Source organism: Petaurus breviceps, unplaced genomic scaffold (assembly GCF_028583685.1).
Source record: "Petaurus breviceps papuanus isolate PSGF00001 unplaced genomic scaffold, PetGlider_PUasm1.0 190, whole genome shotgun sequence".
Classification (NCBI taxonomy): Eukaryota; Metazoa; Chordata; class Mammalia; order Diprotodontia; family Petauridae; genus Petaurus; species Petaurus breviceps.
The window spans coordinates 7,954,776-7,972,408 of NW_027185810.1; positions in this window are offsets into that span (position 1 = coordinate 7,954,776).

Here is a 17,633-nt window from a genome sequence, read left to right on the forward strand (position 1 = left end):
GGAGCTGCAGAACCCACAAAATGACACAGAGAAGCTAACCTCCCGCTGAGAACAGCCTGGCAGGCCGGCAGGAATTGGCCAGCGCAGCGCTCGGGAGCCGAGCCCAGCCCCACGCCAGGCTTTAGCCCCAGGGCGGGCCTGACCAGCCACCAGCCAGAGGGACTCCAGATCAGCAGCAGCTGTGGCCGTTTCCAGATTTATCAACACATAGATGCGAAGGACAAGGTGAGAGGCCAGTGCATTCTGGACTTTGGGACCCAGTAAGTGGGAGTGCCTGGCTTTTACCCCCGGGGCGAGAAACCGCTGAGACTCCGGCACAGCCTGCCAGCACCACGTGGTGGCTTCAGCTCCTGGCCTGCAGAGTGTAGGGGGACCAAGCACCAGTCTGAGGGGTCATCGCTCTTGCTTTAACCTGCTTGGATCTGGATTGCAGTCTAGGGTGGAGGTCCTGGGGTGTGTGTCCAGCTTGCCAGAACGTGTGGAGACCTCAGAGAGGGCACCCATCTAATACTTCCAGCAGCTGAGAAAACCCCAGCGTATGGGAGGGAAACTCCCCTGTCTGGTGGCAGTGTCCTACTGTGGCAAAAAGCTCAAAAGTCAAATCATTGAGTGGCAAAATGAGCAGGCAAAGGAAACAAAGCAGACAGAAGATTCTAACATTACACTCCTCTTTTGGGGATAAGAAGGAGCAAGGCATGGAACAGGAGGAAATCAGTGAAGTCACAACTCCTGCACCAAAAGCTTCAAAGGAAAATACAAGCTGGTTACAGGCCATAGAGGACCTTAAGAAGCAGATAAGAGAAGTGGAGGAAAAATTGGGAAGAGAAATGAGAACAATGCAAGAAAATTATGAAATGAGAGTTAACAGCCTGAAAGAAAATAATACCTTAAAAAACAGACTGACTCAAATGGCAAAGGAGGCTCAGAAAGGCAATGAGGAGAAGAATGCTTTAAAAGGCCGAATTTGCCAGATGGAAAAAGAATCTCAAAAGCTCACTGAGGAGAATCATTGCTTCAGAATTAGATTGGAGCAAATGGAAGCTAATGACTTTATGAGAAATCAAGATGCTGTTAAACAGATCCAAACAAATGAAAGAATAGAAGGCAATGTGAAATATCTCATGGGAAAAACTACTGACCTGGAAAATAGATCCAGGAGAGATAATTTAAAAATTATTGGACTGCCTGAGAGCCATGACCAAAGTAAGAGCCTGGAAAGCATCCTCCAGGAAGTGCACAAAGAAAACTGCCCTGATGTTTTAGAATCAGAGGGCAAAATAGAGGTTGAAAGAATCCACTGATCACCTCCTGAAAAAGATCCCCAAAAGAAAACTCCTAGGAATATTATAGCCAGGTTCCAGAATTCCCAGATTAAGGAGAGAATATTACAAGCAGCCAGGAAGAAACAATTTGAATATTGTGGAAACACAATCAGGATAACCCAGGATCTGGCAGCGTCTACACTGAGGGATCGAAGGGCCTGGAATGTGATATTCCAGAGGTCAAGGGAGCTGGGATTAAAACCAAGAGTCACCTACCCAGCAAAACTGAGTATCCTGTTTCAGGGGAAAATATGGTCATTCAGTGGAATACAGGACTTTCAAGCATTCTTGCTGAAAAACCCAGAGCTGAATAGAAAATTTGACATTCAGATACAAGAAGCAAGAGAAGCATGAGAAGGTAAACAGGGAAAAGAAATCATAAGGAACTTATCAAAGTTGAACTATTTTTTTTTAAGCAATTGGGGTTGAGTGGCTTGCTCAGGGTTGCACGGCGAGTTGTTTCTGGGTGTGGTGCTGGGTGTCTGGGCCCTGATTTGATCCAGGTTGTCCCGGCACTGAGGCCGGTGCTCTTGCTTGCTGAGCCACTTGGCCAAAGTTGAACTATTAACATTCCTACATGGAAAAACAATAATTGTAACTTATGAAACTTTTCTCAGTAGTTGAAGGGATTAGAAATATATATATATATATATATATATATATATATATATATATTATATATATGTCTTTATATGAGGGTATGCAGGCATATGAATACATATGTGAATGTGTGTATATATGTTTACAGGTATACATAGATAGAGGGCACGGGACCAATTTAACAGGAAGGGATGACACTTAAAAGGTGAAATTAAGAGGTGAGAGGGATATAATGAGAGGATATGGGGAGAGACAGAGTGGGGCAACTATCTCATACAGAAGAGGCAAGGGAAAATGGTTACAATGGAGGGGAAGAATAGGAAGGCAAAAGGGAATGGGTCAACCTTATTCCTATTGAATCTGGCTTGAGGAGGGAGGGAAATACACACTAAATAGGGGATCTCACCCTCCAGGAGAATGGGGGGGGAGGATGTGAGGGGGGTGATGGAAGGGAGGGAAGTTGGAAGCACCCACTTTTGAAAAGGAACAGGATCAAAGTAGAGAATAGAACACGTGGGATGTGGGATAGGAGGGAGGGAAATATAGTCAGTCTTTTACAATATATCTGCTATGTTATTGTTTTGCATTAGCCACACATGTACAACCTATACTGAACTGCTTATCTTCCCAGTAAGGGTGGGTGATAAGGGAGGCAGGGAATGAATCTGGAATTCAAAGTTTTAAAATCAAATGTTTAAATATATATATACTATTATCAATATTGTTTTACATGTAATTGGGAAATATAGAGATCCACCATGCCCTACTGGAAAAGTTGAAACGGGTATGGGAGAGAGCAGATCAGAGGTGGAGATATCCTGTGGGACTGCTGTTTTGGGGGGATGGGTGGGGAAAAAACGGGGAGAAAATTTGTAACTCAAAATCTGGTGGAAACGAACGATGTAAATCAGAAGTTAATAAAGCATTTAAAAAAAATACACACATTCACATATGTATTCATATGCCCATACACCCTTCTATATAAACACATATATGTATGTGTATACACACACACATATACATACACATTTCTATTCCCATCAACAATTCTCATACTGAGAAAAGATTCATTAATTACAATTATCATTTGTCCTTGTAGGGATGTAAATAGTTTAACTTTGATAAGTTCTTTATGATTTCTTTTCCCTTTTTACCTTCTCATGCTTCTCTTGCTTCTTGTATCTGAATGTCAAATTTTCTATTCAATTGTTTTTTTTTTCATCAAGAATGCTTGAAATCCTCTATTCCACTGAATGACCATATTTTCCCCTGAATACACAGTTGATACACAGCTTTGCTGGGTAGGTGATTCTTGGTTTTAATCCCTGCTCCTTTGACATCCAGAATATCAAATTCCAAGCCCTTCAATCCCTCAGTGTAGAAGCTGCCAGATCCTATGCTATCCTGATTGTGTTTCCACAATATTCAAATTGTTTCTTCCTGGATGCCTCTAATGTTTTCTTTTTTATCTGGGAATTCTGGAACCTGGCTATAATATTCCTAGGAGTTTTCTTTTTGGGATCGTTTTCAGGAGGATTCTTTCAAACTCTATTTTGTCCTCTGATTCTAAAACATCAGGGCAATTTTCCTTGAGAATTTTTTGAAGGATGATTTCTAGGTTCTTTTTTTGATCATGGATTTCAGGTAGTCCAATAATTTTAAAATTATCTCTCCTGGATCTACTTTCCAGGTCAGTGGTTTTCCCAATGAGATATTTCACATTGCCTTCTATTTTTTCATTTGTTTGGATCTGTTTAATAGCATCTTGATTTCTCATAAAGTCCCTAGCTTCCATTTGCTCCGATCTAATTCTGAAGGAATGAATTTCTTCAGTAAGCTTTTGAGATTCTTTTTCCATCTGGCAAATTCAGCTTTTTAAGGCATTCTTCTCCTCATTGCCTTTTTGAGCCTCTTTTGCCATTTGAGTTAGTCTATTTTTAAGGTGTTATTTTCTTTAGTCAGGTTGTTGACTCTCATTTCATAATTTTCTTGCATCATTCTCATTTCTCTTCCCAATTGTTCCTCTACTTCTCTTATTTGGTTTTCAAAATCCTTCTTAAGGTCCTCCATGGCCTGTAACCAGCTCGTATTTTTCTTGGAAGCTTTTGGTGCAGGAGTTCTGATTTTTCTGTCTTCCTCCTGTTCCATGCTTTGATCCTTTTTGTCCCCAAAATAGGAATGTAAAGTTGGATTGCTCTGTTTGCTTTGCTTTCCTTTGCTTGATCATGTTGCCACTCAATTGCTTGACTTTTGAGCTTTTGTAATGGAAATGCAAATTTAAAGATCTTCCCTGCCCCTAGGCTAAAGTGCACCTGGAGCCTGGGGTGGGAGGCTTGTTTTTCAGTAGATACTTCTTGAATGGCCAGTGGGTCCAGAAGGTTGTTAAATTCTCTGAGCCAGGAGAAGGTTATATAAGCCCTGATGTGAGGCTTTGTTTTGGGGGCTCACTTTGAGAAGTGTTCTGTGATTTGATCTGTATTCTGGGAAGCCGTTGCCCAGCCCCCCCCCACCCCCGGCTTTGAAAAACCCAGATGTGGAAACCCAGATGTTGACAAGGTATGGATGTAATGGTTGGACAGTTTGGAAATCTGTCTACTAGATCTGTTTCTGTCTTGATATAATTCTGTCTGTGTACTTTGAAGTTTGGGGTGCTGACCTTTTCCCCTGAACAAGGTAAACGATATATGTCTGACTGATTAAAGTAAGCTTGTTAACCCTTTTGAGTTGCTTTCCTTTAACAAAGCAGATCCAAGAACCTGTGGTGGAAGCAAACCCTGAGGACGCGCTTGGGGTGCTCGCTGCTACAGCTTTTTGCCACAGTAGGAATCTGCTACCAAAGAGGGAAGCTTTGTCCCAATAGCTGAGGTTTTCTCAACTGCTGAAGGTACTAGTTGGGTGTCCTCTCTGAGCCTCCACATCCTCTGGCAAGCTGGTCGCACACCCCAGGACCTCCACCCTAGCCTGCAATCCAGATCCAAGCAGGTTGTAGCAAGTGTGATTATCCCTCAGACTGGCAGCTTGGTCCCCCTATAATCTGCAGGCCAGGAGCTGAAGCTGGCACATGGCTGTGGCTGCACAGCCATGGCACCTCAGCCACTTCTTGCTCCAGGAGCAAAGGCCAACTACACTCCAACTACTGGATCCCAAAGTCCACACTACACTGACCTCTCACTTTGTCCTTACCATCTATGGGTTGATAATTCTGGAAATCACCACAGCTGCTGGTGATCTGAAATTCCTCCTGCCGGCAGCTACTCAGGCCTGCCCTGAAGTTAAAACCTTAAGCTCATACGGGGCTGGGCGTGGCTCCCAGAGTGCTTCACTGGCCACTTCCTCCTGGCCTTCTGGGCTGTCCTCATTGGGAAGTTAGCTTTTATGTGTCATTTTTTGGGTTCTGTAGCTCCAAAGTTTCTTCAGAGTCACCTTTTTCATGAATTGGAGGAAGTGTAATCCAGAGCCCCACAAAAGTTCTGTTTGTACTCCACCATCTTGGCTCTGCCCCCCAGAAAAAGCTTTTCACAAAATACAACTCCCATTCCTATTAAAAACACTAGTAAGCATAGGAATAAATGGAGTCTTCCTTAAAGTGATAAGTAACTTCTACCTAAAACCATTAGCAAGTATTATATATAATAGGGATAAGTTAGCAGCAGTTCCAGCCATATCAGAAGTGAAATAAGGATGTCCACTATCACCCCTGTTATTTAATTTGGTACTAGAAATGATAGCTATCGCAATAAGAAAAGAAAAAGAAATTGAAGGAATAAGGATAAACAAAGAAGACACTAAACTGTCACTCTTTGCAGATGATATGATGATATATTTAGAGAATCCTGGAGAATCTAGTAAAAAACTACTTGAAATAATTAATAACTTTAGCCAAGTTGCAGGATACAATATAAACATACACAGATCCTTAGCATTCCTATATATTTCTAATGAAGCCCAACAGCAAGAAAGAGAATTTCCATTTAAAGTTGCAGTAGACATTATAAAATATTTGCAAATCTACCTGCCAAAACCAACCCAGGAATTATTTGAACACAATTACAAAATACTTTTTACACAAATAAAGTCAAATCTAAATAATTAGCAAAATATCAGTTGCTCGTGGTTAGGCCGAATTAATAGAATAAAAATGACAATTTCACTTAAATTAATTTACCTATTTAGTGTGATACCAATCAAACTACCAAAAATTATTTTATAGAGCTAGAACAAATAATAACAAAATTGATCTGGAAGAATAAAAGTTTCAGAACATCAAGGGAAATAATGAAAAGAAATACTAGGGAACATGGTCTAGCCATACCAGATTTTAAACTGTATTATAAAGCAGCAATCATCAAAACCATTTGTTACTGACTGAGAAATAGTGGTAGATTAGTGGAATAGATTTGGTACACAAGACACAGTAGTCAATGACTTTATTAACCTTCTGTTTGATAAACCCAAAGACTACAACTTCTGGGATAAGAATTCATTAACTGACAAAAACTACTGGGAAAACTGGAAAATAGTAAGGCAAAAACTGGGCATAGACCAATAGCTTACATAGTATACCAAAATAAAGTCAAAATGGCTTCATGATTTAGATATAAAGTCTGATACTATAAGCAAGGAATAGTTTACTTGTCAGATTTATGGATATGGGAAGGATTTATGAGCAGCAAGAGATAGAGAGCATTACAAAATGCAAAATGGATAATTTTGATGATATTAAATTGAAAAGTTCTTGTATTAACAAAGCCAATGTAAACAAGGTTAGGAGTGAAGTAGAAAATTGGAAAATAATTTTTCTAACCATTGTCTCTTATAAAGGCCTCATTTCTAAAAATATACAGAGAACTGACTCAAATTTATAGGAATACAAGTCATTCCCCAATTGCTAAATGGTCATAGGACATGAACGGGCAGTTTTCAGAGGAAGAAATTAAAGATATCTATAGTCAACTGAAAAAAATGCTCTAAATCACTATTCATTATTGAAATGTAAGTCAAAATGACTCTGAAATACCATATCTCACCAGTTAGATTGGCTAACATGACAAAACAGGAAAATGATAAATGCTGGAGAAGACCTGGGAAAATTGGAACAATAATGGATCTAATCTAACCATTCTGGAGAGCAGTTTGGAACTATGCCCAGAGGGCTATAAAAATGTGCATACCCTTTAACCCAGCAAGACCATTTCTAGTGCTGTATCTGAAAGAGATCCTACAAGTGGGAGGAAGACCCATATGTAAAAAAAAAAAAAAGACTTATTTTTGTGGTGGCCAAGAATTGGAAATCAAGAGGATGCCCTTCAATTGGGGAATGGCTAAACAAGTTGTGGTATGTGAATGTATTGGAATAATATTGTGCTATAAGAAATGATGAGCAGATGGACTTCATAAAAACCTGGAGAGACATATATAAACTGATGCTGAGTGAAGGGAGCAGAACCAGCATAACATTGTACACAATTACAGATACATCGGATCTGTGATGACTAACTTTGATTCAATGAGTACTTCTCAGCAATACAAGATTATAAGACAACTCTGAAGGACTCATGAGTAAATGGCTATTCACATCCAGAGAAAGAATTATGGAGTCTGAATGCAGATTGAAGCAAACTACTTGTTCTCTCTTTTCATTTTTTGTTTTGTTTCTCCTTCCTTGGTGTTCATTCCATTGTTTATAATTCTTCTTTACAATTTGACTAATGTTTAATGTGAAGCTATATGTAGAACCTATATTGGATTGCATGCTAAGTCAGGGGAGAGGGAGGAAGAGAGATGGGGGGTGAGCGAATTTTGAATGCAAAAAGTGGAACTGAATGTTGTAAACTAAAAGTAAATAAAATTTTTTAAAAAGAACCCCTGTCTTGGGGGAGGGGGGAGAAAATAATTCATTAAAAATATGAATTTGGCAATGCAAGTTAACTCCATGAAACATCAAGAAACAATAAAACAACATTTTAAAAATGAAAAAAAAAATAGAAGAAAATGTGAAATATCTCATTGGAATAAAAACTGAGCTGAAAAAATAGATCAGGAAGATATAATTTAAGTATTATTAGACTACCTGAAAGTCATGATAAAAAAGGCCCTAGACATCATCTTTCAAGAAATTATCAAGGAAAATAGCCCTGATATTCTAGAACCAGATGATAAAATACTGTAACCCAATTCCAGAGCTCCCAGATCAAGGAGAAAATATTACAGTCAGAAAGAAATAATTCAAATATCATGGAGCCACAGTCAAGATAGCACAAGATTTAGCAGTTTCATATATTAAAGATCAGAGAGCTTGGAAAATTATATTTGAAAAGTAAAGAACTAAGATTACAACCAGGAATCACCTACACAGCAAAACTGAGTATAAACCTTCGGGGAGAAAAATGGATATTCAATTAAGTAGAGGATTTTGAAGCATTCCTGATGACAAGACTAGATCTAAACAGAAAAACTGACTTTTAAATATAAGACTCAAGGGTAGAATAAAAAGGCAAACAGGAAAGGGAAATCATAAGGGACTTAATAATGTTAAACTGTTTACATTCCTACATGGAAAGATAATACTTGTAACTTGTAAAAACTTTATCATTATTATGTCATTTAGAAGGAGTATAGATAGTGGGCTCAGGTATGAATAGAATATTATGGGATATATATAAAAATTAGGGAGTGATAAGGAGGGCTATAATGAGAGAAGAAATGGAGAAGCAGAATGGGGGAAATTATCTCACACAAAAGAGGCACAGTATAGCTTTTACAATGGAGGGAAAGATGGGGAAATACTTGAACCTTATTCTCATAAAAATTAGCTCAGAGATGAATAAGAAAAATACTCAGTTGGGTATAGAAATTTATATTACCCTACAGGAAAGTAGAATGGGAAGAGTATGGGGCAGGGGAGATTATAGAAAGGAAGATGATTGATTTGGGGGTATAGTGGTCAAAAGCGAAACACTTTTGAAAATGGACAGGGTGAAAGGTAAGATAAACAGTAGGATGAAGGAAATAGTATGGAGGAATCATGAAAAATATTTTACAGCAAGTTTCTCTGACAAAGTTCCCATTTCTTAAAGATATAGAGAATTGTGTCAAATTTGAAAGAATGCAAGTCATTTCCCAAATGTTAAATGTTTAGATTATATGAATAGGTAGTTTTTAGATGAAGTAATCAAAGCTATCTATAGTCATGTGAAAAGATGCTATAAATCACTATTGATTAGAGAAATAAAAATTTAAAACATTCTGAGATACCACTCCATACCTATCAGATTGGCTAATATGACAAAAAAGGGAAAATGACAAATGTGAGAGGGGATATGGGAAAATTGAGACAGGAACACACTCTTGGTGGAGTTGTGAACAGATTCAACCAACCTGGAGAACAATTTGGAACCATGCTCAAAGGTTTATAAAACCATGCATATCCTTTGACACAGAAATACTAGCTCTATGTGTCAAAGAGGTTTTTTTAAAAAAAGAATTTTTTTAACATTACACATATTATATGTACAAAAATATTTGTAGCAGCTCTTTTTTGTGGTGGCAAAGAATTGGAAATTGAAGGTTTTTCCTTTTATTGGGGCATGGCTAAATATTTTATGATATATGATTGTGGCAGAATACCTTTTTTTGCTATGAGAAATGACAAGGAGGATGCTCTCAGAAAAACCTGGAAAGACATATGTAAATTAATGCAAAGTGAAGTGAGCAGAACCAGGAGAACATTGTACAAAGTAATAGCAATATTGTAAGATGATCAACAGCAAGTGACTTAGCTATACTCAGCAATATAAGGTTCAAGGCAATTCTGAAAGATTCATGAAGAAAAATGCTATCCATACCTAGAGAAAGAACTGATGGATTCTTTTTTTAAATTAAATTTTATGTTTATTTTTAGTTTATAACATTCATTTCTACAAGATTTTGAGCTGCAAATTTTCTCCCCGTCTTTCCCCTACCCACCACCCCAGAACAGCAATTACACTGAATACCCCCTCTCCCAATCTGCTCTCTCCTATATCCTTCCCCATTACCCCTCCAACTTTTCAGTAGGGCAAGATGGATCCCCATACTCAGTGCCTGTATATCTTATTTCCCAGTGTATGTAAAGTAATAATAATAATAATAATAATTTAAACATTTGATTTTAAAACTTTGAATTCCAGAGTCTTTCCCTTCTTCCCTCATCACTCACCTTTACTGGGAAGATAAGCAATTCAATATAGCTTGTACATGTGTAGTTATGCAAAATATTTGCATAGTGGATATATTGTGAAAGACTGACTACATTTCACCCCATCCTATCCCACCCTCCACTTGTTCTGTTCTTTGACCCTGTCCCTTCTCAAAAGTGTGTGCTTTTAACTGCCCTCCCCCCAGTCTGCCCTCCCTTGTAGCATTCCCCCCTTGACTCCTTCCCCTCCTACTTTCTTGTAGTGTAAGATACCCAATTTAGTGTGTATGTTATTCCCTCCTTAAGCCAAATTTAATGAGAGTAAGGTTGACCCATTCCCTTTTGCCTTCCTGTTCTTCCCCTCCATTGTAATAGTTTTCCCTTGCCTCTTTTATATGAAATAATTTACCCCATTCTGTCTCTCCCTATCTCCTCTCATTATATTCCTCTCTCACCTCTTAATTTAATTTAATTTTTAAAAATATCATCCCTTCCTATTCAATTGATCCTGGATTACATAGACCCTTCCATCCAGGATTCTGTGATGGACACTTCCTGCCAGCCTGCTGGCTGCCTTCAGTGAGAGATTTGTTTCTCTCTGTTATTTTGTGGGTTCTGTAGCTCTAAAGTTTGTTTAGAGTCATATTTGATAGTTATTTGAGGTGGTTATGGGGGGAGCTCACAGAGTTTTCCTGCTTCTATGCAGCCATCTTGGCTCCACCCCCTGAACTGATGGATTCTGATTGCAGATTGAAGGATACTATTTTTCACTTTATTTTTATGAATTTTTTTATCTGTATTTTCTATCATAGCATGACTAACATCAAAATATATTTTATCTTACTGCACATGTATAACCTATGTCAAATTGATTGTTTTCTGACTGAGGGGAAAGAAGAGAGAGGGAGAATTTGGAACTCAAAATTTTAAAAAATTAATATTAAAAATTATTTTTACATGTAATTGGAAAAAAATCATTTTTAAAAGAAATTATTGTGGTGCTTTGTATAGAATAGAAAGTATAGGTATATAGGGTTTTTTCCTTAAATATGATGAAAAATTATCTAAAATGAAAAGCTACCATTATGTGCAACAGGAAAACACTAGGCACTAAATACAGGAATGAAGCAAAGATCCCTCCTCAACCTTTCCTCACTCTTATTTGACATAGTTATGGAAAAAAAACTATCAGTAGCAGTAAGATAAGACAAAGAAATAAATGGCATATGAGTAGACTCTCACAAAAAAAGAGACAAATATATTCCTAATAGTAGATGACATGGTGTCATACTTAGCAAGTCTTGGGGAATCAACAAAGAAACTAATTAAGACAATATTTTTGTAATATTACACACTTTAAAATAAACCCACAAAACAAAGTATTTCCATATAGAAATATCAAGGTCTGTGGGCAGCTAGATGGTGCAGAGAATAAAGCACCGGCCCTGGAGTCAGGAGGACCTGAGCTCAAATCCAGCCTCAGACACTTAATACTTACTAGCTGTGTGACCTTGGGCAAGCTACTTAACCCCAGTTACCCAACCTTCCCCCCTCCAAAAAGCAAAATAAATAAATATTAAGATCTAGGAGACATAATAGAAAAGGAAATCCTTCTTAAAATAACTATGAAATCCACAAAGTGTCTGGGAGTTAATCTTCCAAAGCACACTCAAAATCAGTCAAATGAAATTAAAAAATACTTCCTAAAGAAATTAAGAACAAATTAAGTATCTGGAACACTGACAAAAGTTTATGGCTGGTCTGCACCAATGTGATGACAGTTATGATACTTTTAAATTTACAGGCTTAATATTGCGTGAATCAGACTATCATAGGTACTTATTGTAATGCCAAGCACAAGCAACTTCCAGGTTCAGATTACAAGCATAGCAAACTCCATTTATTCAATGACAGATTAAGGCAAAACATTCACAGAAAATCAAAATAAAAATATAGGGTAACTCAGTCATTTAGTAAGTTCTCAATTCAATTACAAAATACTAAGGTCCAAGTATTCTACCCCTAGGCAGTACATCATTTAGTCAATCATAAAGTCTTCTCTCTATTTAACTGAAATTAGTTTCCAATTATAAACAAAGTACATTCATTTGGTCTTTCACAAAGTATAAAAGTCAAAAGTTTTCCACCCCTAGATCACAACTGAATTACAATACCATCCATCACCACCAAGCAACTTCTCAAAGGGGTAGTGGAGAGCGCAAAGGCCATCTACCCCTAAGCCACAACAAGGTTAGAGATATCATCACAGCATTCAATACCCAAGGAGAAGTCTTTTCTTCATTTTGACACAAGGCAAGTTCTCAGCAATATCTGTTCCTGGGAGGACAAAGCTTAACAAAGCCAAAATATACATTGCCAGAGTCCTCATCAATTCACTCTCTGCCTGCAGAACAGTCTCAGGACCCCTAAAAACATCAAGAAGACCCTCCTTAAGGATTTCTGTAAACATTCAACAAGAAAATCCTCTTTCAGGGCTTCTGAACCAACAGCAAATTTTCAGGACCTCTGCAACAACAGTACTGTCCTTTACCAACAGATGAATCTGGGAAAGTAACATCAAAACAAACAGAAGAAAATATCAGCACCACAGTCATGTCTCCTCAGTTCTTGGCAGCTCTGGGTGGCTGTTTTCAAAAGTCCTGGGCAGCTCCAACTGGCCCTTAGCAATCCAGTTGGATTTGGCTGGCAGGTCTCTCTCTCTCAGCAACTCTGCCCCCCAAGAATTTTCTCTCTCTCTCTGCCTCCACAATGCTGCTTTCTAAAAGTTTTTCTGACTCTCTCTGCTTGGGCCTCTCTATCCACCATGGCACCAGCTCGTCCCAGTTCAACCCTCTCTCTTCACCTCAACAAGTCCATCCCACAAGTGGGATTCCTGAACTCTGGGTTTTAACACTTAGCCCACAAACCAAGCCAATACAAGGGGATCTTTAAATTCCGTTACCATTACACTTATAAAACTAGATGGAGAGGAAGCATGGCATAATGGGTAGGGTACTGGACTTGAAATCAGAAATATCTGGATCCAAGTTCTTCATCATACACTTACCAGATGTGTTTCCCTTGGCAAGTCACTAATTGCTCTGGATCCCTTTCTTCATCTGTAAAATGAGGTGTTAGATCCAAATGCCCTCTAAAGTCCCTTCTTGCTTTAAATCTATGTGAACTGATACAAAGTGAAGTAAGAACCAGCAAAAACAATATAGACAATGACTAAAGAAATGGAAGTGGTAAAAGCAACAACAACAGCAAAACAATGCAAATTGATTGCTATGAAATTATGATGACCAAGTTTGATCTGAAAAAAGAGATGAGAAAACAAAATGAAATGAGACAAAACAAAAAATGTCTAGCCCTGTTTCCCACAGATGTAGAGGTGAGGTGAAAGTTCATGGCTAAGCATCAGTCTCACTATTGGCTAGTTTAGCTGAACTCTTCTCACATTTTAAATTTTTTAGTATTGTAAGGATTATAATTGCTTAATTGGCAAGAAAAAAGCACAAGGCAGAGTTCTAAGCCAATGGCACTTTATTAAAGGGTCTGTCAACCCCTCTAATGAAGTTGACTTCAGATCTACCTCACAATCTGGGATGGTTCCCAGGACTTTGTTTTTATAGGGACTGACATCCAAATTTGAAAAAGAGACATGGTAAAATATAGAATCTTAATGGTTGATAGACCTTGTCCTTGAGGACAAAAAATGATGTATCAGCAGTGAGGTCAAAGTTTGGGTGAAGGAAAGGGCAACGTCCCTGACTAAGTGGTCATAAGATGCCCATAAAATGATCACCTGTTCCTGTTAGACAAGAGAAAATGGTCTGAGGGTGCAAAAATAAGTTGGGGACTTCCCAAAGAATCAGGGCATCCCAGCCATGCTGGATTTGGACATGGAATTTGAATAAAACAAGATGGAGATATATTTGTCAGCATTCTTTTGGTTGTGTATGTGGGTTTAATAAGTGGTAAACAAATAGTGAACATTACATTAAAGTCTGAGGCCCATTTATAAAGGCCTACTGTGAGAACCTATCTTATCTCATTATCCTTATATGATTTATTTAAAATATCGAACTGATTAATGCTAATTGGAATAGAGGAGTCCAAATGAACCATTTCTCACAGTATAAGAAATGACTTTTTGTGAGGAGTTAGAGAAAGAATACATTAGGATTTACAGGTGAATAAAAGCAAAGTATATCATTGAAATATATACCAGCAGCAGAAACAAACAAGTCCAACAACGTGACAAAAATTTCCTTATCTATTTTTTCTAAATCTTTTTGCTGATGTTCTTGGAGGACAAATTGGTACTGGGGATATTTGGGAAATGAAAGGTATGGGAAGAGTCGATATGTTTATCACATAAGTTCCAGTACATCCAAGACCAAGAAAATATGGAAGAGGAAATTAGCAGCTCTTCCCTGGCTTTGCCTCTCAGTTAATAACAATAACCTTCCTCAAGTGATCTTTGTCCTGGGGAGTTCAAATCAAAGTCTATTGCAAACAGATTATCCAAAAGCCTTGTCAGACACCCAAGGTTTGGCAAACAAGGTGAACTGAGGAAAAGAAGGGAAGAAGGAAAAGAATGACCCTTGTGCTCTTTTTAAACCTCAATCTAGAAAATCCCAAACTACTATAGAATTTTAAATCTTATTGGAAGGAAACATAAATCTTGATCAACTCACTCATTTTACAGGTAAGTCAATTGTTCAAGATTTCAACATTTTTGACAAGCCTAGGATTGAAAGATTGGACTTGAAGAGAATGAGAAATCTGCATTGGAATCTGGGTTCTGCTCTTTTAGGTTAGTGAGATGAACCTGGGAAAGATATCCGACCTCCTTGGGCCACAGTTTCCTCATCTGTACAATAAGAGAACTGGGCTAGATTATTGTCAAGATTCCTTTTAGTTTGAACAATCAACAATTCTGTAATTATGATTTAATTCCTAGATTATATTATCTGCCAACAATCTTAATTCTGTATAACACCAAGAATCTGCAATTCCCATGCTCTCCCTGGGAGAACTTAATGCCAATGTATGGAATTACTTTGAATGTCAAGGTCTCTGTGGTTCTTAGAAAGTAGCTATTATTCTATCTGTCCTTCCCTCTCTGAGTGGCCATACCCTGATGTAAGAGATGTGTTTCATATGGACTCACACAATTTAAAAAGAGCTCTGGGGGCTCATTTATGGGCAAAACCTCACTTTCTCTATATACTTATTATATTTTTCTGAGATCTGGTTTTATGTCCTGGGCAAAATGAATACACTCATGAAAAGCAATTGTCTGTTAGTTGTTTTTGGTCTTGGGAGTATGGACAATGTAGATGAAGCCACAACCTCTCTTGTCAGTAGTTCTCACCATCTTGCCTGACCTATATCCATCCTTTTCTTCATAGAACCACCCCCTCAGCCACCATGTCTAGTTCCCTCTGCCTGCATACTTCTCTCCCTTTCTCTATTAGAAAATCAAAACCTTGCTGCTCTCTACAGAAGTGGTGGGCCATAGAGTGAGTGGTGCTGTATCCTTAGATTCATGCTCTTACTCAGGCTATCCTTCAGTATGTCTAGATCTTCTAAATTTTTCCTTTAGTTTAGCAATTCCTGAACAATGCTTTTTTTTAAAGAAAGAGAAAGGAAACAATTGGCAGAGAATCAAATGAAACAATATATAAAACAATTTGCAAACTTTAAAACACCATAAAATATTAATTATTTTTTTAAAATTATGATTTTAATAGGAGAGACCAGAAAGCTGTAGGTCAGTGCTGACTAGAAGTGTTTTGGGGAGAACCTTGTTACCCCAACCAATATGAGGGAAGGAGGGATGAAAGGTAGCCACAAAGTAGACTAGCTCTTTCCTCTTTGTTCAGCAAATGTTATGCAAGCCTTGCATTATACTATCCCAGATAAATTGTTCTACCCTCAACTCTTGATTATCCACATCAGTGAAATAAAGCTGTGGCCTGGGTAATCCAAAACAGCAAATAATCGCAAAGTTATTTATATTTGGCTTTGAAATGCATTAAGAGTAACAACAGTTAAATTAATGTGTTGTATGATTTTTCACAGTAGATTTACCTTCCTAATTATATTTTGGGCAGGTTAATGACAAATTAATTTGCATTCCCTGGGCATAGCCTGACTGGATTAGTAGTGAATGTGAGGGAGGCAATAAGAAGTAAACACAGGTGAAGAATGGAAGGAAGGAAGGAAGGAAGGAAGGAAGGAAGGAAGGAAGGAAGGAAGGAAGGAAGGAAGGAAGGAAGGAAGGAAGAAAGGAAGGAGGGAAGGAAGGAAGGACAGAGGGAGGGAGGGAAGGAAGAAAGGAAGGGAGGGTGGGACGGTGGGAAGGAGAGAGAGAGAGGCTGGGAGGGAGGGAGGTAAAAAGCCAAGAGAGGAAGGAATCATTGTAATGACACAGATAGCCCACATCAGAAAATTCATAAAGAAATAGTACAAATCTAACTAGCAGTTTATTGTACTAGAAGGGTCACTGACTTCTAGAATCAAAAGTTTAGATTCAGGCTATCTGTGTGACCTTGGGTAAATGACAGCTTTCCTGATCCTCAGCTTCTCTAACAGTAAAATAAGGATAACAACATTTTCATTTTCTAACTAGTTCAGTTACTATGAATACAGAACTATGTAAATTATAATGTGTTATGTATATATATATATATATATGTTAGTTATTATTGTTGTCTATAAAAGTGTTTAAGGAAACAGGGCAAGGACAATGTTTGTTTAGGGTCTTAAAATTTTACTATTTCCCCAGTATCTAATGCAGTAGTTCTTAATGTTTGTTGAAGAATGAATGAATGAATGAACCACTCTTGGTAACACAACATAACATTCTCATTTTTATCTAAATGGTAAAAGAATTTAAAACAGAGTTTCTTGTTCTCTTTTTAGACTTCATCTTGATAAGTTATATTGAAACATGTTTTATACTCACTGCAAGTTTAATTAGTAGTTTCCTTATGAACATAACTGTGTTCCATATAGGATAATTCTTGCTGCTTTTGGACACACCACAAAATTACTTTTTCCCAATTCATTATTTGCCTCACCAAGCATAAAGTGTGAACCCTCCTCTCAATTAACTCTAATTTCCTGATACATTCTTTCATATATAATGAGATTGTCAATATCAATATGATATGGTACATCCAGTAGTATTTCAATAAGGATTTCATCTTTAGTGTACCAATAGTTTAAATCCATTTGTATAGATGGTCTAAAACCAGTGAATTTCACAGCACCCTCTACCTCATTTGCTGACCCTCTACCCCTCTACCATTGGCACAGCAGAATGGAGGCTTTAGGATTGAGGAACATTTTCTATTTTCATTTCTTTCATTGATAACTGAGTCTCCAACCATCATATACTTAACTGGGCTGGTCCTCAGACAATGTCCATTGCTTTTTCTGTATTTGGAGCCTTTTCCACTATGGTAGAATCTTTCAGAGATAATATTCCATAGGAATAGCGTTTAAGAACTCACAGTTAG